We start from the raw sequence: 26111 nt of genomic DNA, 5'->3' as shown, positions 1-26111 counted from the left end.
ACATTTTGCGCATTCATCTTAGTCGGCCTTTCTGTCGGTCTGTTTGGCTGTCTCCATATTTTCAAACTATCTCCTTCGATATCAAAAGTCACAGAGCGGCGCTATAAGCCTCAAATAAGTTGATTTTTTTACGGGCAATTTTTTATGGGTCTTTAGATGGTTAAAATTGTTTTTAAGGGGGTCAAAAAATGGGTCAAAATTGAAAAAAATTGCCAAACATTTTGTGCATTCATCTTAGTTTATTTTTAATTTTTTTAATTAGCACATACAACTTCAGGTTCCACGGATACAACAGTGATGAATGTGTCTTCCATTAGGTTTTGTAGGAGAAGATATGAGTTAGGATAACACATCTGTCTGGCCAATTTTGTTGCCTGGTTGGTACATTATAGAAAAGTCATAATCTAAAAGCATAGTGACCATCTTTGTAAGCGGTTTGCTGTATAAACTGGAATTCATTTCCTGGAACCAAAAATACTAATTGAGAGCTCGTGGTATGTGATCAGAGGAAAATGCCGACCATACAGCATTTTGTGAAATTTCTTTACTGCGTGGATAATTGCTAGGGCTTCTTTCTCAATTTGGCTATACTTTCGTTCAGTAGGTGTCAACGACTTTGATGTATGTACAATGGCTTTTTCGCTTCCATCAGGAAAAATATGTGATATTACTGCTCCAACTCCATTGTGTGGAGCAGCCATCACAACAGTAATGTCTAATGATGGATTGTAGTGTGTCAACAATAGATCAGAACTAAGGAGTGTTTTGATTTTCTCAAATGATTCTTTGCATGTGCTTGGCCAGCTTCATTTGGTATCTTTTTGTAAAAGATTATTCAGAGGTCCCCGTAACTTGTGCAGTTTGGGTAAGAAAGAACCATAATGACTTACAAGGCCTAAAAAGAATCACAGTGTTGTAACATCCTTAAGAGCTGTCATGTGCTTTATTGCCTGAATATTGTCTGGATCTGGTTTTCAACCATTTTTGTTAAATAAGAATCCAAGGTATTTCACAGAAATTTGGAAGAATTTACATTTGTCTTAAGTTGAATTTGATCCAGCACAGAATAAAGATGATGCAGATGTTCCTCTTGGAATATGCCTGTAATGATAATATTATTAATGTAGAAAGAAACTACTGACAATCCTGTGAGCATTGTATCCATACTTTGTTGGAATATTTGACCCCAAATGGAAAGCGGTTAAATTGAAATAATCTCTTGTGGGTGTTAATAGTGAGAAGATTTTTGGAATCTTCAACTTCCATTTGTAGATATGCTTCTGCAAAGTCCAGTTTTGCAAACCAAGTCCCACCATTGGGTTTTGAGAACAGATCTTCCGGTACAGATAGTGTCTTCCGTCTTTTGGATTTTTCCTCATTCACTGTTTTTTTTTTTTAAATTTATTATGAACTTCTCACTTGAATCTTTCTCTTGGAATTTTTTTGTTTCAGGTATTGATTGATTGGCTATTTGCTTGTTAAAAATGAATTTTTATTCTTATTTTTTACATAAATGTTTCCCATAGATGTTTTCTTTTCATATTTTCAAATTTATATTAACCATTAATATATATTTTTTAATGTTTATTCTATGAAGAAAAGAATATCTTTAAAAATCTATGGATTAAGGCTTTTTCACTAGTAAAATTTTCTTGTTTGAATTTGATGGATTAATAAATACTAGCATGACCTGTGGAAATTTTACAGTGGCACCTTTCATTTGTGATATATTGCTTTTGTGCCTTCTGTGGACATCCAGCGTGAATGGAGACCCCACGATATTATTGTAGTCCTTTTGTTAAAACTGTAAAAGTATTTATCTAAGTAAGCTGGTTAATGTAGTGTCAGACTATATCTGATTATTACAGTTTATCTCCAATATTCTTATAGAAGTCTGTGACATATTTCCATTGTATGGACGCCTGGTGCCAACAGAAACCCCACGATATCAGTTGAATAGAACAGATACTACCCTTAGATTCTAGCCAGAAGACCAAGAAGGTATATTTTAGTTTCATGTATGTTACAAAAGTGACATCATTTTCTATTTTATTTCATTTTTTTTACATTGCGCCTTTGGTGATCGGGAGATCCTATTTATTAAAAAGGAGGATAGAAGATAACATACTACAAACATTAAATTCGAATATGTCCTTATACTAATAATTTAATGTTTGTAGCACGTTATCATCTTCTATCGTCCTTTTGGATTAAGTAAAGAATAGATACCTTGTAGCAGACGACACTGCCTTGGCGGTGACAAGCGCACATTTCAACTAACACTGGTGATTCGACCTTGGTGTCGGTTGTTTGTAAACACGTCAAATAGCAAACATGCTCGAATATTCGCCAGCAATTTTCTTTTTTTTTTCTTTTTTTTTTTTTTAAATATATTTACAAAACTTTTGAAGATTTAAAAGAAAAAATATATTTTTACAAACATTGTTTTTAAGTAAGTAACAAAACGAACGTATTTAAATAAAAGATATTTAAATAAATGGGTGTCTTTCTGTTTCGGATTTTTGCGACCAAGATTTTAAATCTCGATTGTTTATACTTGTGATTTTATTATGCATAAAAATTGCCTCGGCCTAGAAGGATTTCTCCTTCATTGACCACCGACACACATCGCACTTTAAATAAATATTTAATTGTATTAAAAACGGACACAGAAAAAAAAATGGCTAAAACAAATAAATAATAAGGTGTTAAAGAATGAATCTTTTTTTTTAATGCATTTTATTCAAACAGTCTTTATTTGAACTTAATGGACTGTTTTTTTTTTGTTTTTGTTTTGTATTTATTAACTGTTTTATTCTTTTTATCAAACAAAAATAGAACTTTTATAATGAAATATATATTATGGACTGTTTTTCAAACATCGAAATTTTAAAATTAAAGTTTTATTTAAAAAAAAAAGAAGAGGTGTTTTTCTTTTCGAGTTTTTTTTTCACCATTTATCACTTTGACATTTTATTCAACAATGAAATGATAAAAAAACTTTTCGTTAAATATATTTTTAAAAAAATTATTATAAAATATCTATAAAGTCTATTTTTTATGTCTGTAAAATTTTGTTGAATGTTCAAATAAAGTTTATAATTTAATTGAAAAAAAAAAACAAACAAACAAACATACTTCGTCTTAAAAAATTTTTTTTTAAAATAAAACTCAATATAAAATAAATCAATTTTAAAATTTCGATGTTTGGAAAACAGTCCATAATATATTATGTCATTATAAAAGTTCTATTTTTGTTTGATAAAAAGAATAAAACAGTTATTAAAAAGTTCTGTAAATATATTAAAAACGCACTCAGAAAGACACCCATTTATTTAAATATCTTTTATTTAAAAAAAAAAATCTTGCTCGCGAATATTCGTCAAAATTTAATTTTTAAAAATATATTAATTGTCGCTGAAGTTAATGTTTTAAAGAATAATTAAATAAATATTGAATTGTCTTAAAAACGCACACAGACCCCCCCCCCAAAAAAAAAAAAACCCACGGTACATAAAAATCAATCTTGGTCGAAAAAATCCGTAACAGAAAGACACCCATTTATTTAAATATCTTTTATTTAAATTCGTTCGTTTTGTTACTTACTTAAAAAAAAAAATGTTTTGTAAATATATATTTTTCTTTTAAATCTTCAAGAGTTTTGTAAATATATTTAAAAAAAAAAAAATTGTTGGCGAATATTCGAGCATGTTTGCTATTTTGACGTGTTTACAAACAACCGACGCCATCTGCTTGTGCCAATGTCGAATCACCGGTGTTAGTTGAAATGTGCGCTTGTCACCGCCAGGTGGCGTCGTCTGCTACAGGGTATCTATTCTTTACTTGATCCCTCCTTTTTAATAAATAGGATCTCGTGATCGAATAATTTATAATCTGGGAACTGTGACATACGTATGTATGTATGTTAAAGTTACTATGGTATTAATATATAGACTGTAATTTATTCAGATGGATTAAAAGAAAAATCACTGTAACTTATTTTAAACTTGAATTTTTGTTTGAATTCCCAAAAGAAAAGGATTTTTCCTTTTATTACAACAGTGACTGAAACCACGTGATTGACACTACGGCCAGTGTTGAAATCTAGTATCAAATTTAAATGAAAACAACGAATGGACGACCACAGCCTGTGCAGTGAACACAAACAAATTCATAGCAGCATGAAGATGTACAAATGAGGAACAAATAAATCACGCAAAAATCAAAATGAGATGCATCTATATAGACAAGTTATAAGATTGTGTGGTTTAAAATGCTACAAAAGGCAAGATAATTACTCTTCTGTGATTAAACGCCTTAAAAATTCGTACAAACCTGTTTTTGTGCAGCCTGTAGAATTCTGTGCAGGCAAGAAGAATGAAGAAAAAAAAAAATGGCTCCCTTTTCTCTTTATATGTTTGTACTATTGTCACCTCATATGCAAATGAGATGCTTTGGATTTGAAATAAAATGCCTGATTTTTTCAGACTGGTTTGATTTTTGATTTGATCATTGGAGTAGCAAATCTTGTCAGCTGAGCGTTGTGTTTTAGAGTTGAGAGTTCTTGACAGCTGAGTGTCGAATTTTGGAGTTGAGTTTTTGATAGCAGAACGTCGAGTGTTGGCGTGGCAAGTTTTGACTGCAGAGTGCCTTTTTTAAGAGCAACGAGTTTTGGGCAGCAGTGTTAAAATTTGAGCAATGAATTTGACAACAGTGTGTCGCATTTAACCCTGGAAATTGTTACTTGGAAGTGTATAGCAGTTAACATTTGTTTTAACCACAGATTGACTGCAAAAAAAAAATAGCATAGGAAACCCATGGTCCGGCTATCCAAAGGACACTTAAACCGAGCAACAAAATCACTACTAATAAGCCCACATAACAATGCAATCAGAAGGAATAACCATAAAAATTACAAAAGCTAGGATAAATAAGACCCAATAAAACAATAAATGTAATTCTGTGGATAAAATGGATTAAACAGTTAATCAAAGCATAAGTGAATGCATGTTTGTTCGTCTCAGCACAAACACAAGTTAACAAATATAGGTCGACTAAAGATCATTTGTAAAAATTTTCTTCACCGTTTTTATTGTGACAAATCAGATGCTCCGATCAACATTAACAAACCGTGCCCTTACTTTATTACAACTAGTTTTACATTGTGTTGCGAGTTCCTTTCTGCCACACATCACGTTCCTATGCCGCAAAATTTCATGCTTGAAGGGACCTCTTTGTCATTGTACAATTAACATAGTAAATAGTAATGTTTTGTCAAGTGTGACTGGAATTCTACACCCATCAGCTTGTCTGTCTTGTTTGTCTGCTCCACAAATCAAGAAGAAATGATGGTTTGAAGCAAGAACATGATAATTATATAGGTAACCCTAAGTAAGTAAGGTAGCGCATATGAATTATAAACAGTCTTCCGGAATACCATAGATATATGATCAGCTCAATAGGAAGTAATTGGTTCTCTAGAGCTAAAGCTTGTGTTGATGAAGAGATTACATCTAAATAAACTCGATATAGTCTCTGAAAAGATCGTACACCATTTCCAATTGTTTTCATCCTGATTGTCTGGAACATGTAAATGAACTTATACTAATTCATTAATTTCATTTGCCTCCTGCTTCACACACACGTGTGTGTATGTGTGTTCAATATTATAAAATATTTATTTTAAATTTCTAATGCGATACAAGTTTCTCAGCATTGGAGATAGAGCACTATTACAGAAGAGAAGATGATAATAAAACAAATGTAAGATTACATATTTTAAAGATTTAATAAATTCAAAGAACAGCTTACAGAAAAGTCTTTTAAACTTTGGTTTTCAAAGAAACAAGTTCTTTCTTCAGATACGTAAATCCAATTTAAATGATATTTAAACCATATGAGACACTAATTCAAAGAGTTTACCATCATTTAAGTTCTTCGATTGTATTAGGGAGGAAACTGAAGGAGGGGGCAATAAAAACAAAGAAAATAATATGATGTCATGAGTAGAGTGAAAAAGTACATAATAGTGATCCTTATTCACTCCTGATCAATGTTGAGTTTTTTTTTACTAGTATGTAGGATTCAATTAGAAAATTCTTTAAATGGAGATTTATCGGACTAATAAAAAGCTCAACATATGAGATGGAGCTTAGATACAGAAAGAAAAATTGACAAAACAAAAGTATATACAAGTGCATATAGATTTAGTAACCATCAATTAAATAAAAGAAATACATGAATAGGAGTGGATATAAATGCTCTTCATACCTGTGCCAATCACTAGACGTCGCATTCCTTCCTTATTTGTTGCATAGCATGCACTCTCCTCATCTGAAGAGAAGCATTATGCTTCAAAATACATAGGAACACAAAGAACATTATATATATATATATATATATATATATATATATATATATATATATATATATATATATAAGAATAACAGTATAGTTACATTCCAAGATTTTTTATGCAAAACAGCTCCTCCAGCATGTTAAAATTTTGGTACATTTTTTTGATCCATTTCATTATGCAGAAGCAAATGATTATTATGTCAATACCGCCTCTTTTCGTGCATATACCTTTCAGAAAAATTGAAAATTCTTTGCTTGGATAGAATAAAATGAATGACTAGAAGACTCAACATTGTGTGTGTGTGTGTGTGTGTGTGTATATATATATATATATATAAGTTAGGTATGTGTATATGCTTAGGTATGTTTATATATTTGCATGTACAGAATTCCTTCCTAAACAAATTAACTGATCATTATTTGGAGCACACCTACTAGGCATAAGGGGCTGTAATGTAAGCTATATTTCATTTCAGTTAGTTTTACAAAATACGAGTAAAATGGAGGCGGGGACCCTTTGTGAAAATTTAGATATGTTTGATTTTTGTAAAAATTTTAACAAAAAGTATTACACATCAATCCGAGTGTTCTATTAAAGTTCTCCCTTACCTTTCAAATATTGAGTTTACAAAGAAGTAAGAACATTGATTTTACTTTCTCAAACTGACCAATTAACTATGTAATAGTACATCTTTCTTGTGGTCACTTGGTCTTGTCGGATTCCAAGACAAGATTCATCTATTTTGGTTGAGTATTCTGTTTAGTTCTGTTATTTCGGGAAGATGCATCGTTCTTCACATGAGATGCCATGTAGCCATAACTATGGATCTTATTTGAGTATGATTGCTATTGTTATTTTGAATATTTGGTCAGCGTTTAATTCTAGGGTGAATATTTCATGTTAGGCCGTTCTGACAACCCCTTGTACTAAGATGCCTTAGACACATGAGAATGTTGTCTATCAGGCATTCAAATTCTCTCTAGTATGTGTCTACGCAAGTTAAAAAGAAAAACTTTTACCTAAAAGACCGTACAGAATGGAATTTGGAGAAAGTTGATCTGACAAACTATGAATACTGGAGAGTGAATTGAAGAAACTATTTATATATGTTTTTCTATTTAAAAATTGGTGTTTCTGCTTTTACCGACTCACAATTTTCACAAAGTTGACTCAGGTTTGTTCAGCACCTGACGGAAATAACCAGAAAAGGTCAGCCGAGTTTTCCTCAATTTTTAACGCTATTTTGGGCTAATTCGAATCTATGAAGGCTACATTTTATAAATTGAAAGAAATAAATTAATTCTAATTACGCAGGTTAGGTTCGGGTTAGGGTTTTGGGTACGAGTTGGGTTAGATAAATGTTTGCAATTTTATTTATTGTATTTTTATGTTTTTCCTGTTTATCATTATAATTTTCTGGTAGCAGTTTAACGTTTCATGATCGTCCGCTTCTGGTTATTCCCATCAGTGGCCAAGCTCAACCGAGAAACTTTATACATGAAAAAAAAAAAAAAAAATTTTTTTTTAAAATAATTTCTTAATATACTCAGTCATGGATATGTGAGCAACTACATGAAGGGTAACTAATTTGCATATTCATTTGAAAAACGAGCATTGATTATCTGCTTATTCATTGTTTATGGTTTCTTATTAGATGATTAGTTTCATTTCATTATTATGCTGAATTCTATTGATCCATAGTTTCTACATTGTGCATGATTGCATAGAATTTATAATGAAAAAGTTCTTGTTCACTGAAATATTTTATATATATATATATATATATATATATATATATATATATATATATATATATATATATAAGAGTGACCTTGCCGGTGTGTGTGTGAAAAGTCTCTATCAAACCCCCTTTGAATATTTGGTATACAGAGTTGAACTTTGATATATAGAGTATTTGCACCTGTAGCAGTCTTTCGATTTGGTTTTTAGCCGGTAAAAATTGCTGCTAAGAGGTCAAAATTGAAAACAAAATTTACCTTAACAGAAGTCGTCAACTAAACCTGTTTGCATGCACAAATTTATATTCATAAGTTAAACAACGTTATTTTTTTATTTTTTTTTTTTTAACTATTTATATGTTTAGAGGCTAATATATATATATGAAATAATCGATGGAGTTTTAGTGCTATAATAATTACGAAATGTCCATATTTAAGCTCATTTTACAACCAGACAATGCTGGACAGCCTACTAGTATATATATATAAACAGTTGTCTGTTGATAACTATGTGCGTGTGTGTGTGTGTGCATGCACGCATGTCTGCATGCAACCTTTCTCTATTTTAAAAGATAATTATTTCACATTGGACCCTAAACAAATTTGGTACAAAGATTCCTTATATATACCATAATAATGCGCTAAGTTATAAGTTATACTTTTTTTTTTTTTTTAATCTTACTCTAATTTCACGTTCCAAGTGGGTTACTTTGTCACAAATCGTTGTAAAGTAACTCCATGAATATTTATGCAATTTGACTCGATGATAGTTTGCCTTGTTTGAACTTCAGCAAGCAAAGTATGGCACAACAAGAGAGAGGGACAATGTCAACCTCTAACATTCCACTCATCATTTTTTATGCATCATTGCAGACTCACCTTACACTTTTATGTGACAATTATTAAAGTAGGTATTTTCACCACACTCTTTCCGGTAATATCTTTGCTTTTCTTGTATTTTTTGGAGAAAGTAGGTCATATTATGAGAAGGAGAACATTATCTTCTTTCCCTTTTCAGGTGAAAATCTATGATTAGCACACACATTTTATTTTCACCTGGAACAAATAACTGAAATACCCTGAAAACGAACCTAATCAAAAAGAAATAATGAGTACAAGTTGACAGAACAGATACTACATTTTTCACACTTTTTATCATTATTTACTCACTAGGAGTTTTCACACATAACATCAGTGATTGTTACTTTTAACAACCAGTAGTGTTTTTGGAGAGCGATTGATAACAAGAGTTTCCAGATTTCAGTACTCTCTTTCAATAACCATCACAAATAATTTTGTGCTATCGTAACAGCTGTTTACCATTGATTTCCTGTTGGTAAAGCCATTAGCTTTCTCTGGAATTGAGAGATAATAAACCTTCCCAAGATTCAAGTATTGCCTGCACTTTTCCAATTAACATTTGATTGGTGCCCTCTCTTTTTCTCTCTCCTTGTTTTTCCCATCCTCCTTGACCTTTCACGACCATTTTCTCCCATCACATATGTGTATTTTTGTGGGGGAGTGGGGAGGGATTAGATTATTAAATTTTTGTCGATTTCAATTCTCTTGAGCTCATATGATGTTTTTCTATACTTCTATTTCAATTTATCTGTGGCTGGTTAATTTGTGTTGATTATGTGTGTTATAACAACAACAATAATTTTTGTAACTTAACGAGGGAAGAAAGAGCCTCCCCCCAATATATATATATATATATATATATATATATATATATATATATATATAAAACAAACATAAACTGAATGTTTCTATCTATCTACATGACTCAACACAAAAAATACCATTGATATGACACGACATGGTTCTAAATACTTTCGTTGACACAATCCAGCACAATCCCAAACAATTCCCGTGACATGACCTGACACGACCCCAAAAAACTCCATTGATATGACCCGACATGATCCCAAATAACTTTGTTAATATGACCTGAACAACTCCATTGATATGACCTGACACGATCCCTAACAACTTTGTCGATATGACCTGAACAACTCCATTGATATGACCCAACACGATCCCAAACAACTTTGTTGATATGACCTGAACAACTCCATTGATATGACCTGACACGATCCCTAACAACTTTGTGGATATGACCTGACACAATCCTGAACAACTCCATTGATATGACCAGACATGCTACTAGAGCAACCTGGGTATTCACTAGATGAACGACTCTAGTGTTGTCTTTTTGTAGCCCTTGGACGAACTCATTTTTCAACATAGGTAAGATGACTAAAACACTGACAGACAAAGCTCGAGTGCTTCTGCATATGCCCGTCACACTTTTCCACCCCAAGGCACAGTGCTACTTGAGTGTAGGGGCTACTATTTGGGACAAAATTTGCATGGACACTATGTAGGGAGTTGTGCAACAAGATGTCTGTTCGCACGACACTTGAACTTCTACATGTCAGTACAGTCAGGGAAGCAGGGACCCGAGAGGGAATTCCAAACTATAGCAAGTTGAGGGAAGAAACTATTTGCTTTCCATGTATCTAAGGATCTCTACAATGGAGGGGTGGGATTTTGCTGCTTGTCGGGTTAGTTGGGGTATTTACTTAGAGGGCGTACAAGAGATGTTATATACGGCATATTCACGTTGACACAACTGGTTCTTGTCAGATCACTGAAGTTAAGCAACATTGAGTCTGGTTAGTACCAGATGGGTGACCATTTGGGAATTCTAAGCGCTGTATCTTGGCGTTTGTTTCCAGTCGTCCTGTACATACACTTCACTTGCTACTGGTATTTAACAATGTTGACTCAGGTGTGGTTGGGGATTGCGCACCTCCTGCCACAAAAATTTCACGTGCAGGCACCCTTCTTGTGGGTACCCAAAGTCTGTCAAAGACTGAAGGAGCCTGTAAAAAAACAAGGTTAGGAGTCCGTCGGAACACTTTCCATTAAAATATTTGTAAAATAGGCACAGGAATGCAACATTTCGTCGTTGCGACAGAGGTTGGAGTTTGGTTGACAGTGTGGGATCTATTAGGTTGGTGACTCTTTTTTAAATCCTATCTAGGAGTTAGAGACTATGAGCAGATGCACCAGTCCAAATGTGGCAACATGCATAGGCGAATGGTTACCTTGTAGTGGTACAGGATATTTTCAGGTGTAAGTAACTTTTTAGCATGGTAGAGAGAGCTCACCTTCTTATGTATTTTTTATGTATTTTTCCAGTTCATGTTGCCTGTGAATGTTAAGCACAAGAGTTTGAACAAAGAACTTTCAAGTAGTGTATCATTAGCCATTGCAATCATTGATTGCGAAGGTTTCTTGTAATTATAAAAGGAAAGAAGCTTAGTCTTGGCAGCATTAAATGTTACCATCCATTTATGTCCCCATCCAATTACAAATTGGAGATCTTCCTCTAAGGTTTCAGCGATTTCCTTAGATGTGTGTTCATTCGTTTTCCCTTATGTTTGTTATAGAGTGTGGTGTCATCAGCAAATATACCCAACTTGGAGACAATTTTATCAGGACGATGAATATGAGGAGTAAAAATATCCAAAGATCGACCCCTGAGGCACACTCGCATTTATATAATTTTGTTTAGACATGCGACCATCGAGGACAACCTTGGATTTTTCTCTTATTTTAGAAGGATTTGATTAAGTTTAGTATTTGTCCAGTGATACCATATGATTTAATTTTCAGGAGAAGACCATCGTGGCATACCCTGTGAAAGACCCTAGATATATCTAGGGCAACTACCCTAGCCTCCTCTGTTTTATCCAGTATGGAGTATGTACATTCAAAGATTACAGTTAAAATATTTGCAGTAGCACAGACTAAATTCATAATGTTGGTCGGGAAAAAGTTTAGCATCTGAAAGGTGGTGGACTAGTGCTTGATTGATTAAGGACTGACAGATTTTGGCAAAAGAGAGGGAAGAGGCTAATAAAGCGATAATTTAGTGGGTCAGTTCTTTTGCCAGAATTCTTGTAAACTGGTACCACAGAAGCAATTTTCCAGCAGTCAGGAAAGCAAGATTCGGTAAGGCATTCGTTGAAGAATTTGGAGAGAACTGTGGCAATCTCAGCGGAGAATATTTTTAATAATATTGTTAGATGTTTACTTATAGTTTCGGTATGCCTTCTTTTAATTGTGGTTATTTCACTCTTACAATTCTTTTGTTTACTTGCACTGGCCTTGTGTCAGATAAATGTGTGGTATGCATGCTGCCTTTGAGCAATGGAAGCTACTCAAGTTGAAGTGAACCATTGGCGAGAGTAAGGTTTGCTATAGAACTATCGTGTGGGAACATGTGCTTCCATTGCTGCTTTGAACTATTCATTAGCCTCATTTGTGCACTGTTCTGCAGGAAGAGAAAAGATATTTCCCCATAGAACATCTCTGATGTAATCCCTGATGATCCCAGTCAACCTTCTTGCAGTACCTTGTTGTTTTAAATAATGACTAAGAAAACATCGGAATCAAAGGGAAGACTGAGACTATACAATGATGAAAACAGCTGAAATCTTAAGGAAAATCCTTAAATTCAGAAACTAATCGACATAAGCTACAAACACTAACCGGCCATATGGAAACTGCAACAAAAGTAAAACAAAAAGAAAGAAAAGAACATTACGTGGAACCAAGAAAACAGAAACTGCAAAACTTTAAAATAATTATGCCCCTCTTCCTCTAAAAAAGAGTCGGAATTGATGACATCACATCAAGTAGTTCTAAAGGGAGATGCCTCGTGGAGGATAGAAAGACCAAGGAGAGAAAGCACTAATCAGACCTCCTTTAAATGAAGTAGAAGAATACTGGGACTTTGGGGGCGTTTATTGCCATCCAAATTTCAGTGAAGACCAATGGTCATTGCCAGTGAGAAATCAATGGTAAGCAACTGTTGAAATAACACAAAATCATTTTGAAAAGTTATTGAAAGAAGTGGAGAATATTGGAAATTTGGGGAGATTTGTTATCATCCAGACTTCAGGGAATGCTACCGCTTATCATAAGTGATCAATTTCTGATGGTGACTCCTAGAGAATAATAATAATAATAATAATAATAATAATAATAATAACAATAATAATAATGATTATTATCTATACACCCATAATTTTTTTTTGTATTGATTTTTATATTAAAACCCTTTTTTCTATTTATTTAAAAAGAAAATACAACTTTGTTATATATGCGTTATAGAATTACATTCATCTGCAAAAGATCTAGCTAATTTGCATATTCTTTTAAACATTCATTTTAATTAATTCCCTATCAGTTTTTTCGGTTTTCTTATGGGATGATCATCTGAATTTTTGTGTAATTATATTCATGCAGATATTTTACATGATTTATACTTGCATAAAAAGGTTATAGTAAACATAAACTTTTTTATATATATTTACGTATGTGTATATATATTTGTTTAAAAAATTTTGCCTACCAGTTTTTGGTCTACAGACATAAAACTTAATATATAGGGTATTCGAACCCATGCAAAACTTTATATTTGGGTTTTAGCCAGGGAAAATTGGTGCAAAAGTGTGAAAATTAAAAAAATGGAATTTGCTGGGTGATGGTCGAATGACAGTATTACGAATATACATGTGTAACGTAATAGCTATTGGTTCATATTTTAATTTTTAGCCTTGCAACAAACATGTCTTCCTAGTTCAGGCATTAACACCAAAGGAAAAAGTAAATCATAAGCTAAACGTTTTGGTTTTGATTTTCAGTTGTGGTGCACGAGTCGTTTTTTTTTGTTTTTTTTTTTTAACTTTTTAAATCATTACTATATATTGGGTCCAGTAAAATCTATATTATAAATCCTAACTGTCTGTTTAAATGTATGCATGTATGCATGTAAGTATGTATGTTAGAGCTCAAGGATTGGTGTTGGCGCGTGTTAAAAACACACAAATGTTCTAGTGTCATATATAGCTTCTCCCAATCTAATCATCCCCACGTGCACATCGTGAGTTCTGCCACGCTAATGGGGTTCTGGTGAATGGCGAGTGTTCAGCGCCAGAAAACTGAATCCTCACTGCCTTGTGGGATAAGGTTTTTGAACCAAAGGTTAAGGGTGAAGTAACCCTGACAGAAACCTCCAGAGGAGCTTAGGCCCTGTTGACTGCGGCATTCATGACCCACTGGCGTGTGGACCATGCTCTGGTGCCCAGCTACCTAAGTCCCAGTCATGGGTAAATGACATTAGCGGGGTAGAAGGAGCTCCTGTAAGCCATGGTGGAGGCAATTCTTCTAGGAGAGGACAACTCTTATGAGAAATCTGCAGTCAAAGCAATTACCAGTCATCTTGCAATGGCTTGTCACTGGGTTATTGTTGCGGAGACTTAGAGAGTGGCACTCGTGTCGTACAAGCACTTGTCACTTTAATACAACTATGTACAGATGTTAGTTGAGATCTATCTTTTATCTTTTTCTATCTTATCTTTATCCGTCGTTTATTTCTATTGCAAGTCCTATGGAAATGGAGGAGTGGCAACGTGTACAGACTTGACCAGTTGGAGGTACACAGTCACAAATCTGCACAGAGGCGACAGGAATCCTATCTTAACATCATTGTTGTGCCTTCACATGACAGAGGCCAACTCTGGTGGGGGTTCCTGTGACTGAGCAGCCCTATTCAGGGAGAGCACTGCTCGCTTAATGTCTTGGGAAAGTGCTAGAAAAGGTGCACCAAAAATTGTCTGTAATACTGTCACTAGTAAGATCCTGTGGCTAACGGTGGTTCATGTAAGCAGGAAGAAAACAAAAATGTATCTCCAAAAAGGAGTAAAATTCAATTTATGCTGTTGGAATGTACGCACTCTTCTTGATAAAGCATCATCCAACCGTCCAGAGCGTAGGGCAGTGCTTGTCACTGCAGAGCTACGGAGACTTGATATAGACATTGCTGCTCTATCAGAGACCCGTCTCTTTGGATAAGATCAAATGATAGAGGTGTCATCAGGCTATACTCTCTTCTGGATTGGTAAACCGGAGGGTATCCATAGAAATGGTGGCATCGGTTTTGCGATTAAAACATCCTTGTTTGATACTATGGAATTTCCTTCCAGTATCTGTAATTGCATCATGAAACTTCGTGTTCCTCTCTCACACAACAGATTCATCACTATTCTTTCGGTCTATGCACCAACTCTTCAAGCGAATGAAGATGACATCTTGTGTTTTATGAGTCTTTGTGCTCTGTTGTTGCATTTACACCAATTAATGAAAAACTTGGTGATTTCAATGCCCATGTTAGGAAAGACTATGAGACCTGGAGTCCTCTTGGCCGCTATGGTATCGGTACCATGAATGCTAATGGCCTTAAGCTACTAGAGCTGTGTTCAGAATTTAATCTTGCTATCTGTAACACTTTTTTCGTCATAAACTGAAGCACAAAGCTATTTGGATATACCCACATTCAAAGCATGGTCACCTAATTGACTTCATCATAACTCGAAAATGCGACCTTCGAGATGCATATACTGTTGGTGTCATGCGCAGTGTAGAATGTGACACCGATCACAAGTTGGTGAGAGTGAGAGGAAAGTTTAATTTACGAATCTGTAAGAAAATTCGTTACAGTGGTGTTAAGGTACCTAGCCGTATTGATGTTGCCAAGTTAAAGTTGCCTGAAGTTCAAAAGAGTATGGCAGAAAAGCTCGATAATCTTGCATTTGATGGTACACTGGTGAATTTTAAGACTCAGATTTATTCTGCTGGTGCTGAAGTTCTTGGCTTCAAGAGGGATAAGAACTAGGACTAGGTTGACGACAACAATTTTGAAATTAATCAGTTGCTGATGAATAAACAGAAAATTTATGAATCTTTACTTTGTGAAGATCATTCTAATCATACAACTAATTTGCGACAATACAAAGAGGTCAAAGCCACATTGCAACGTGAGCTAAGAAAAATGAAAAACCAATGGTGGATGAATATAACGGAGCAGATCCAAAAGGTGTTTGACACAAAATATTCAAAGGAATTTTATGGACTCCTGCGCCAAGTATTTGGTCTTCCTACCTCTTCAATATCTCTCCTGGTGTCGAAAAATGGTTCTGTTGTCATTAAGGATCCAGAAAATATCTTGAAAAGATGGCAAGAGCACTTTACTGATGTGTTTCACAATCTCTCAGCAGTAGATGCTGATGCAATTGATAGCCTACCACAATGTGATATTATATTCAGAATGGATCGTTTGCCTAATCTGGTTGAGGTGCAGTTGGCTATCGCACAAATCAGCAGTGGCAAGGCACCTGGTTTGGATGGTGTTCCGGTGGAGCTTCTTAAGATTGGAGGTGCGAATATTACTAATGCTATCCTTGGTTTTGTTGAGAAAATCTGGGAAGGTGCTCCTGTTCCACAGGATTGGATTGATGGAGTCTTGGTGACCCTGTTTAAAGGAAAGAGTCAGAAAAATGTTTGTGACCACTACCGTGGGATTATACTTTTGGAAGCTGTTGGGAAAGTTCTCGCACAACTTCTATTAAACAGGTTACTGGAGGATGTTTGTCCTAACGCTATTCCAGAGTCACAAAGTGGCTTTGGGTCTGGCAGAAGAACTATGGGTATGATTTTTTCAGCCCGGCAAGTCCAGGAGAAATGCATTGAACAACAGATACCACTGTATCAAGTGTTTGTGGATCTAACCAAAGCATTTGACACTGTTAACAGGGATGCTCTCTGGTTAATCTTAGAGAAAGTAGGGTGTCCTCCAACCTTTGTTAGAATATTCAAGGAACTGCATAGGGACATGAAAGCCTGAGTCTCGTTTAACGGAAAATTATCTGATGAAATCCCAGTTGACAATGGTGTCAAACAAGGTTATATTTCTGCCCCTACTCTTTTCTCTGTATATTTTGCTGCTCTACTTGCTCATGCGTTTCAAGATTGCGATAGAGGTGTCATGTTAAAGTTTTGAACCACAGGTCGCATTTTTAATCTCAGAAGATTTAATGCCAGAACCAAGCTGCATCATGTCTTGGTCAAGGAATTACTGTATGCAGACGATGCTGTTTTTTTGTCGCACACTTAGACTGGTATGCAGCATATAATGGATAGCTTTGCTGACTTCTGTACTGTCTTTGGTCTGAGGATCAGTCTGTCTAAGACAAAAATGATGTTCACTCCTGCACCGGGCCAGCCATACATGGAGCCGAACATCATGGTCTGTGGTGCTAGACTGGGAGTAGTTGATTCATTTGTGTACCTTGGTCGTTCTCTGTCGAGGGATGGCTGTGTCGACACTGAAATCCACAGGCGAATTCAGAAGGTATCTGTAGCTTTTGGAAGGTTGGAGAAGAGTGTGGTCTGATCGTGGCATCACAGACAGGACTAAGATACCCGTTTACAAGACCTGTGTGCTAATCACACTGTTGTATTCATTGGAGACATGGATATTGCATCAAGGGTACATTAAATGGCTTGAATGATTTCACCAAAAATGCTTGAGGCGTATCTTAAACATCAAGTAGCAAGCACAAGTACGCAATACTGAAGTCCTTGTGAGAGCATGTTGCTCTAGTGTTGAGACCCTTGTTATTAGATCTCACATGCGTTGGGTGGGCCACTTGGTTCGAATGAAAGATTGTAGGCTGCCAAAACAAATTTTTTAGGGGGAGCTGGAAAATGGCAAGTGCCCCCAACACAAGTTTAGGAATTCACACAAACAGATACCAAATCTCGATTAGTAAAATATTATTATTTAGATTGCAATGTCTTTAACCGATTATGTAATAAAAAAACATCATTCTGAAACTTATCCACCCCTTTCAAAACAATCTCCTTCATCAAAACCAAAAAACAGACAAAAACAAAGGTTGATAGACATAAATATAAGTACCTTTCTAATTGATCAAGATGGAGATATATAATTATGCAAGTAATTAATTTCAATTGTTTTTTTAGTTGTAAAATTAGCCTAATTAATTTTAGGCTGATGCACATGAAATGAATAAAGAAGATGATGCAATATGAACTGGAACAAATACATAGAGGATATTGGAAAGGCTGCTACCAAGAAAGTGGGTTCCCTTTATCGAGCTAGAAGACTGCTCACACCTGAGAGTACCCTGTACCTTTACAAGGCCACCATTCGCCTATGCATGGAATATTGTTACCACATCTGGGCTGGTGCATCTACAACAAGTCTCTCCCTCTTAGATAGGGTCCAAAAACAGTTGTCAATCTAATCAGTCCCACTTTATCAACTAAGCTCCAGCCCCTGTCCCATCGCCACAATGCTGCATCACTGTGCATGTTTTACAAATATTTTAATGGAATGTGTTCTGATGAACTCATTTCACTTGTACCCCCTCGACGTACATATTCCCGACAAACCCGCTTAGCAATAAGATCTCACCCCTTCACTGTTGATGTCCTTAAATGCCAGAAAGCTTTCTATTCTAATAGTTTCTTCCCTTGAACAACTAGACTTTGGAATTCCCGTCCTGCTGCTTGCTTCCCTTGCTGTACTGATATGCAAAAGTTTAAATGTAACATAAACAAATATCTTGTTAATCTTTCCTAAACATGCCTCCAAATAGTAGCCACTTACGTCCAAGTGGTGATATGCTTTGTAAGGGGTGAACATGAGTAAAAAAAATAGAAAAAAACAAACCTTTTTCCAAATTTCTATATATAAAGCAAAATTGTTTGTATGTGTCTATGTTTATGCATCTCCACTGCAGAAGATTAGTTAGATTTAAAAAGCTAGCACACAAGTTGTAGTGCACTCTGGCCTACAAAAATGTCTGACATTCTCCGGTAGGGGAGTATTAGGTGGTTAACAATTCTCAGAGAGAAGGTAAAGTCTGAAAGAGTGGACCTGCTCGGACTAAACAGAGCCATATCCCAGCTTGACAACGATAAATCAACTGTTGGACTGATTGTCCATGACGTATTCCTCCAAAACAAAGCCGACTGCAGGTGTGTCACAGCATCACAATTAGACAACTGATTTAAGAGCAAAACTGCAGATTTGAATTTTTTAAATAGAAAAAGTAGACTTTTAATATCAATGAGAAAAAGAAACTCAACTCAAAGTGAAAATGTCTGTGTGTGTGTTCGTGTACATTTCCCTACCAAATAACTCATTTTCGGTCTAGAGACTCGAGATTTGACATAAGGAATATTGAGATTTGAGAAAATCTTTTTAATGGGTTTTCGGCCAGAAATTTAGCTGTCAAGGGGTCAAAGTTCAACGAGTTGACCTTTGAAAACTCTCCCAAACTTCTCTGCTAATTTTGGGCTTAAACACTTGAAATTTTAAATGGAGGTTACTTGGACATGGATCAAATTTTTTAATTTGATTTGAGCCTCAAACAATAAATGTTAAGGGATCAAAATTGGGGTCAAAGTTTAAACAAATTTAGACCTCTGCGGTCTTTACCAAACTACTCAGACAATTTTTGGTCTAAACGTTTGAAATTTTACATAGACGGTATTCAGCAAGCTTTTTAATCATTTTGGATCGAAAATTTGAGCTGCCAAGGGGTAAAAGTTCAAAAGATTTGACCTTTGCAGCATCTAGCAAACTACTCAGCCAATCTTGGGTCTAAACATTTGAAATTTATACATAACGAGTATTCAGACATATGGTAAGCATTTTAATCAGTTTTGGGGCGAAAATTTGGCTGCCAGAAGATCAAAGTTGAAAGAGTTGACCTTTGCAATTTTTATCAAATTCCTCTACCAATTTTGGGTCTAAACACTTGAAATTTTAAATGTAGGTAATTGGACATGGGTAAAACTTTGTATTTTGATTTGAGATCAAAATAATAAATGTTAAGGGGTAAAAATTGGGGTCGAAGTTAAAAAAATTGACCTTTGCAGTCTCTACAAAATTACTCAGACAAATTTTGGTCTAAACATTTGAAATGTTACATAAAGTGTATTCACACGTAGGGCAAGTTATGAACAGTACATAGGGCTCGAGCAAAGCCAGGCTGAACTGCTAGTATATATATATATATTGAATTAATATTCTAAGCAACCAATCTTAGTTATTCAGCAATGAAGGGACAAAATATTTCCCCTAAACAGATTCACTTCCAATTTAGATACACAAAAAAATTATAATATGATTTTGAGCTAGATCCTTTCGCCTGGATGTGGAGAAGTTCAGAGTTTTTAACCTTTTAAATTCTAGCCTATAACGCTGAAGATTATAGGTATCTGCTTAGATTCGTAGGAATCTGAAAGCAGTATGAAAATGAAACCGAAGGTTCGTTTCTCTAAACTTCATGTGTACCTATTTAAATAAATATGTTGGACTCATACACTAGTAATTGAGCACTCTGGCTAATTATTATTTTTTAAACATGATTCTACATTATAAGTAGTGATTAATATCCGGAATTAAAATCTTACCATCTGTATCAAACTGCACTGATGAATCTTGAAAAGACGAAACATGTGTCTGCTCATGTATTAATTGTGATACTCTGCACTGATGATTCCCGAAAGGATGAAACACTAGTGTCTGTAAGTATTTAATAATTAATATAGTATATATATATATATATATATATATATATATATATGTATATATATATATATATATACACACACTTCCGAATAGATTTATCCCACAATCAGCTAGTATGGAAACCTGTGATTATAAGATTTACAAAATATTACTGGTCGTAATATTCTATGTATTATCCCATCTAAATAGGAATTGCTCAATATATAGGATAGAGTAAATAAAGCAAATTATACTAATTCAATGAAATTAAATTATTATTCTCCTAGGAGATAACATTTCTAAAGTATTCTTTGTCTTACTTGGAATAATAAAAAATCCTGAATTTAAATAAATTTTTTTTAAAATTTCATTGAAACACTATAATTTGTTTATATATATATATATATATATATATATATATATATATATATATATATATATATAGGACAACAAGAGTATGAAATGAAGACACAGACTATATATTGGTAGATATAGCATGGATCATTTATTGAATAATGGAATGCAGGCAAAATTTGGGGGATAGAATGGACTCTTTATGCCAGGGCATTTCGAAGCCTAATGCTTCTCATCAGAAGAGTAGAGAAGGTGCTAGGTAGCGTGGGGGAGATGCAGTGTCTAACGTAAGGTTCATTAGGGATGAAAAAGATTAAGAGGAATTCTAGAATGTTGGGGATAGCTTTATTGAATTCTAAATAAATAAGGAGAAGCTTATTATATATAGTATGATATATAAGAATATATATGGTCTTTAACATAGTATTGAGATTAAGGGGTATATGTATTATGGTTAAATAGGGGGTGTATTGTTGCTGTGTGGTAATTTATTTTAACGGTTTGTGGGGTGTCTATTTTCTATGGAGTGGGTAATTTTGATTAATTTGGGGGGTATGTAAGGTTGTAAAAGGTTGTAAAACTGAAAGGTAATATGCGGCAATATATTTATAAGTTTCCACTGTTATGATATAGGGAGTATGATCATAAGGGGGCGGTCGGAGATATATATATATATATATATATATATATATATATATATATATGCTTCTCTATGGATGGAGAACTCTAATGGAGAAAGTGACGGTATTCACTTAAGCGTGAAGCAAGGTTCTTTAGTAAAATGAATTGAATCCTCTTTGGTATTGTTAGACAGAATAGATTTTAATTAAATATTTTGTATTTAAGAGAGAGACAGGGGATATTTTTTTATAAGTAAATAACTTTGGACCGAAAGTTGTCCCAAAGTTGTCTCCCTTGCATCAAAGATTTTGAGCAGAGTTATTGCTCTTGAATTCGAACAGTCGACAAACAATATTCAATTTAGGTTCACCCATGGACAGATAATTCAACAAGTCCTCATTATAAAGTAACTCTTTTTCAGTTGCATTTATGTAATAACTAGCGAGGGGTACCCGGCGTTGCCCGGGTGTTTGGAGGTGTGTGTGGAAACTCCGGGGGTGGAAGGGTTGAAAAAAAAATGTTTTGGTAGGTAAGTATGAGGATCTAACCCAAACCGTTGAGGCAAAGTTGTAAATTAAAGTGTGAAAAAAAAAAAGAAAAAAAGTGCGACGTTAACGATTGCCCCACCGCGAGATGCTAACGGAAACACGTTTGAATTTATTTAATTACTTGGATTTGGCAGGTGCCCGTTTTAATGACTTAATGAGGTCAAGTTTGACTGCGGGATAGTATTTCATTTATTGCAGGAACGCTTCCCAAGATGTTATAGGAAAAAGACTAACCCACATGCGGCGAGCAACAAATGTTGAATATTTATCTTCCCAAAGTCGAGCAAATTAAATAGACAGGCGAGCTTCGTTGTTAACTCTGAGATATTACGATTTATATGTGATATAAAAAGTTTTAAAAAGTTGTTAGGCGACTGACCGCTTCTCTGAAAAAAGCCTTTTGTAGACATAGAGAAAAAGCGAACAAACATACAAACATACATACATTTTCGCTTTTATATTTTACTAACAAGGGGTACCCGACGTTGCCCGGGTGTTTCGCTTTTATATTTATAGATAATAAAAAAAATTATTATCATTGTTCTTTGCAGAAGCGTCTGCATGTAATTTATTTCTTCATATTTCTATCTTGGCATTTACAAAAGATCATTACTTTTCACTGACGACAAGTATTGAAAAAAAAACAAAAAAACATTTATTTTAGAATTAAAAAGAAAAGAAAGAATGGAGATTTCTGAAGACTTATTAAAAAAGATAAAAAAGGAACTTCTTTAAAATGTCTCAACTCCAGACTTTATGTGATTCGAAGCAATACTTATGCAGGAACTTACGGCAAAAATCGTTGAAAACAAAAATACCTAACGAATCGATGCATATGTTATCTGAAAACATTAAAGAATTTGTTCATTATTAACTCAGAAGAATTACTTTTACATGACGGTATACAGAGTTTAGATGACACTTTCTTTAATTACGTTTTCCCTAAGGACGATATCTAGTGACGTCACATGGTGAAAAGAGATAGTCAGAAAGAGAAGTTTTGAGTTCCTTGGAAATGAACATGTTAACTTGAAATGTGCTGACAAGATATGGTTAAACAGTGGTTAACGATCTTTCTTTGCCTCTCAACCCCTCATCTGACTGGGCAGTGATTTTGAAAGCAGATCAGGTCGAATGAACCTCCCTTAACAGTTTTGCCTTTTGAAGGCGTGGTGTGGAAAAAAAAAAAAAAAAAATATATATATATATATATATATATATATATATATATTTTCATGCTTAGATTTCAGGATGACAAGCCGTTAGTCTGGAACAATCACAAAAGCGGCACGTACAAAACTAAGGTAATAATTGTGAATTCTTATACGTTTTTTCAATAATGACGGCAACCTGGTTTACTGCATGTATATTCCAAGTTTAATTTCAACAATTATTCCGTGGAAACGTTGGGTTTCTTTACTCGTCATTTGTATTAGTAGGTTGGTGCAAAAAATAATGCCGTTTTTTGACTTTCAACTTCATGTCAAAAAACATTATTTTTGCACCAACCTAATATTTGTGTGTAAAGAATTACGATCAACTTTTCACATTTAAAAATTATCCGAGGGACAGACTTTTGAAGGTGCATTTTTTTTTTAAATGGCAAACAAAAGCATGACTCGAGCAGAAAATAATATGTCGCCTTCGCTGAACTTTGAAAATTCTGGCAGAACTAATTCTTTATCGTTCATTCTATTTGTACATCAAAAGCAAAACAGAATGTGGGTTAGGATTAAATGGAGCATCGGGGTCAAGTCCTTAGCAGTGCAGCATTTGAGGATGGGTAAATATGTCTGGGATGATAAGACATGTGATTTAAGGAATTATGACAGCAAAAATTGACCATACCAAGATTATTAGCAATTATCATATTTTTTTTTTTACATTTTGGGACGCGTGTACAATATATCTAAATGAATAAAGATAAAATGTTATATATATATATATATATATATATATATATATATATATATATATATATATATATATATATATATATATATAAAGGTGATATTTTGCCCTTCACCAGGCTATCCATTCACGTGAAATCACCTTTTTCTTCACCATATTCCCTCTGCTTCACTATTTGTTACCAAGTAAGATCTATGACTTACTTGTAGTTTCATCAAATACTTTTGCCAGCAAAATCCGATCCCGCATTTTGCTAAATCCTTCCCTCTGATGAGAAAGAAAGTATTTCTTCAAAACTCCGCGGATTAAGTGCGTGTGTGTGTGTGTGTTTATATATATATATATATATATATATATATATATATATATATATATATGTATCCACTTATTTTGTGCTTCCTTTTTAAAATTAAATATGTTTTTAACTCTTTTTCAAAGTGTTTTTTTAACATGCTTTATTAACTACTTGTTCTTATATATACCAGCAGTTCAGCCCGGCTTTGCTCGGGCCCTATGTACTGTTCAGACCTTTATGTGCATATGTATATATATATATATATATTAAAAAGTTTGACCCATGTCCAAATAACCTACATCTAAAATTTCAAGTGTTTAGACCCAAAATTGGTGGAGGAGTTTGGTAGAGTCTGCAACGGTCAACTCTTATAACTCTGACATCTTGGCAGCCAAATTTTCGCCCAAAAACTGATTAAAAAGCTTTCTGTATGTTTGAATATCCTTTATGTAAAATTTCAAATGTTTAGACGCAAAATTGGCTGAATAATTTGCTAGAAACCGCAAAGGTCAACTCTTTTGAACTTTGACCAGCCAAAATTTCGTCCAAAAATCGTTTAACAAGCTTGCCCCATATCTGAATACACTTTATGTAAAATTTCAAATGTTGAGACCATAAATTGATTAAGTAATTTGGTAGAAACCACAGAGGTCAAAAAATGTTAAACTTTGACCCCAATTTTTACCCCTTAACATTTATTGTTTTACGCTCAAATCAAATTAAAAAGTTTGAGTAGTTTGGTGGGGAAATGTACACACATACGCAGGCACACACACATACACACACAATTTCACTTTTATAGATATAGATATATATATATATATATATGTTTGGAGGTGTGTGTGTTAAAAAGAAAACATTGGCCGGGTGTTTGGAGGTGTAAAAGAAAAAAAAGTTTTAGTAGGAAGGTAGGATTGAACCCCGAAGCCTTGACGTGAAGGTGAAAAGGAAATGGAAAAAAAGGCAGACACCTAACCATCTCTGCCACGAGGAGAGAGGAATTGATAAGCGTGTTAAGTTAAGGGTTAAAAAGTGAGTCAAGTCAAAGAGATTTGATTGACAGGTGACCGCTTAATTAGGTCATCGCGGGAGCATTACGATGACGTGGCAGTTTTTATTTACTGTGGGGCAGTCTTTTGAGTTTGTTTACTTTGTTTCAATGTGGGGCAGTTTTCGCTTCCCCAAGATGATGAGGGAGGGGAAATCAGCTCCCCATTTAAAGGGGGTTTTCCAAATTGAATAGCAATTGTCTGATATAAGGAGAAACTCTGCATTGATCAAAGCTGATTGCTTTTGGACGTTCTGGCGATCGCGCCGCGAACGATGCCTAGCTTCGAATTAATTTCGGTTTTATTATACGTAAAAGCCGAATCCACATACAGCGATCCAAAAATGTGGAATATTTAGCTTTTCAAAGTCAGGCAAATTAAATAGACAGGCGACTCCCCGTTGTTAACTCGTAGATATGATTTCAATGTGATATAAAAGGTTTTAAGTATGAGCGATGGTCTCGAGAACCAGCCGGAAAAAAGCCTTTTGCAGACATACACAAAAAGCGAACATACATACATACACACACACATTTTGGCTTTTATATATATAGAAGACTAGCGTGGGGTACCCAGCATTGCCCGGGTGTTTGGAGGTGTGTGCGTTAAAAAAAAAACGCTGTCCGGGTGTTTGGAGGTGCAAAAGAAATAAAAAGTTTTAGTAGGAAGGTAGGACTGAACCCTGGAGCCTTGACACGAAGGTGGAAACTAAAGGGGAAAAAAGCTAGCCACCCAACTATCTCGGAGGGGAGAAGAATTGATAAGTGTGTTAAGTT

At 34.5% G+C, this 26111-nt stretch overlaps 1 protein-coding gene across 2 annotated transcripts in view; it reads right to left on the bottom strand.

Moving 5' to 3' along the window:
* Positions 1-26111, bottom strand: part of LOC145265460 (uncharacterized) — a 317648-nt gene that overhangs the window by 75411 nt on the left and 216126 nt on the right. The gene's annotated exons all lie outside the window — the stretch shown is intronic.

The sequence above is a fragment of the Euprymna scolopes genome, chromosome 40, assembly GCF_053919585.1.
Source record: "Euprymna scolopes isolate OS-2025 chromosome 40, ASM5391958v1, whole genome shotgun sequence".
NCBI lineage: Eukaryota > Metazoa > Mollusca > Cephalopoda > Sepiida > Sepiolidae > Euprymna > Euprymna scolopes.
Note: the sequence above shows the minus strand (reverse complement) of the source record. Positions and strands in the feature narration are given on the sequence as shown.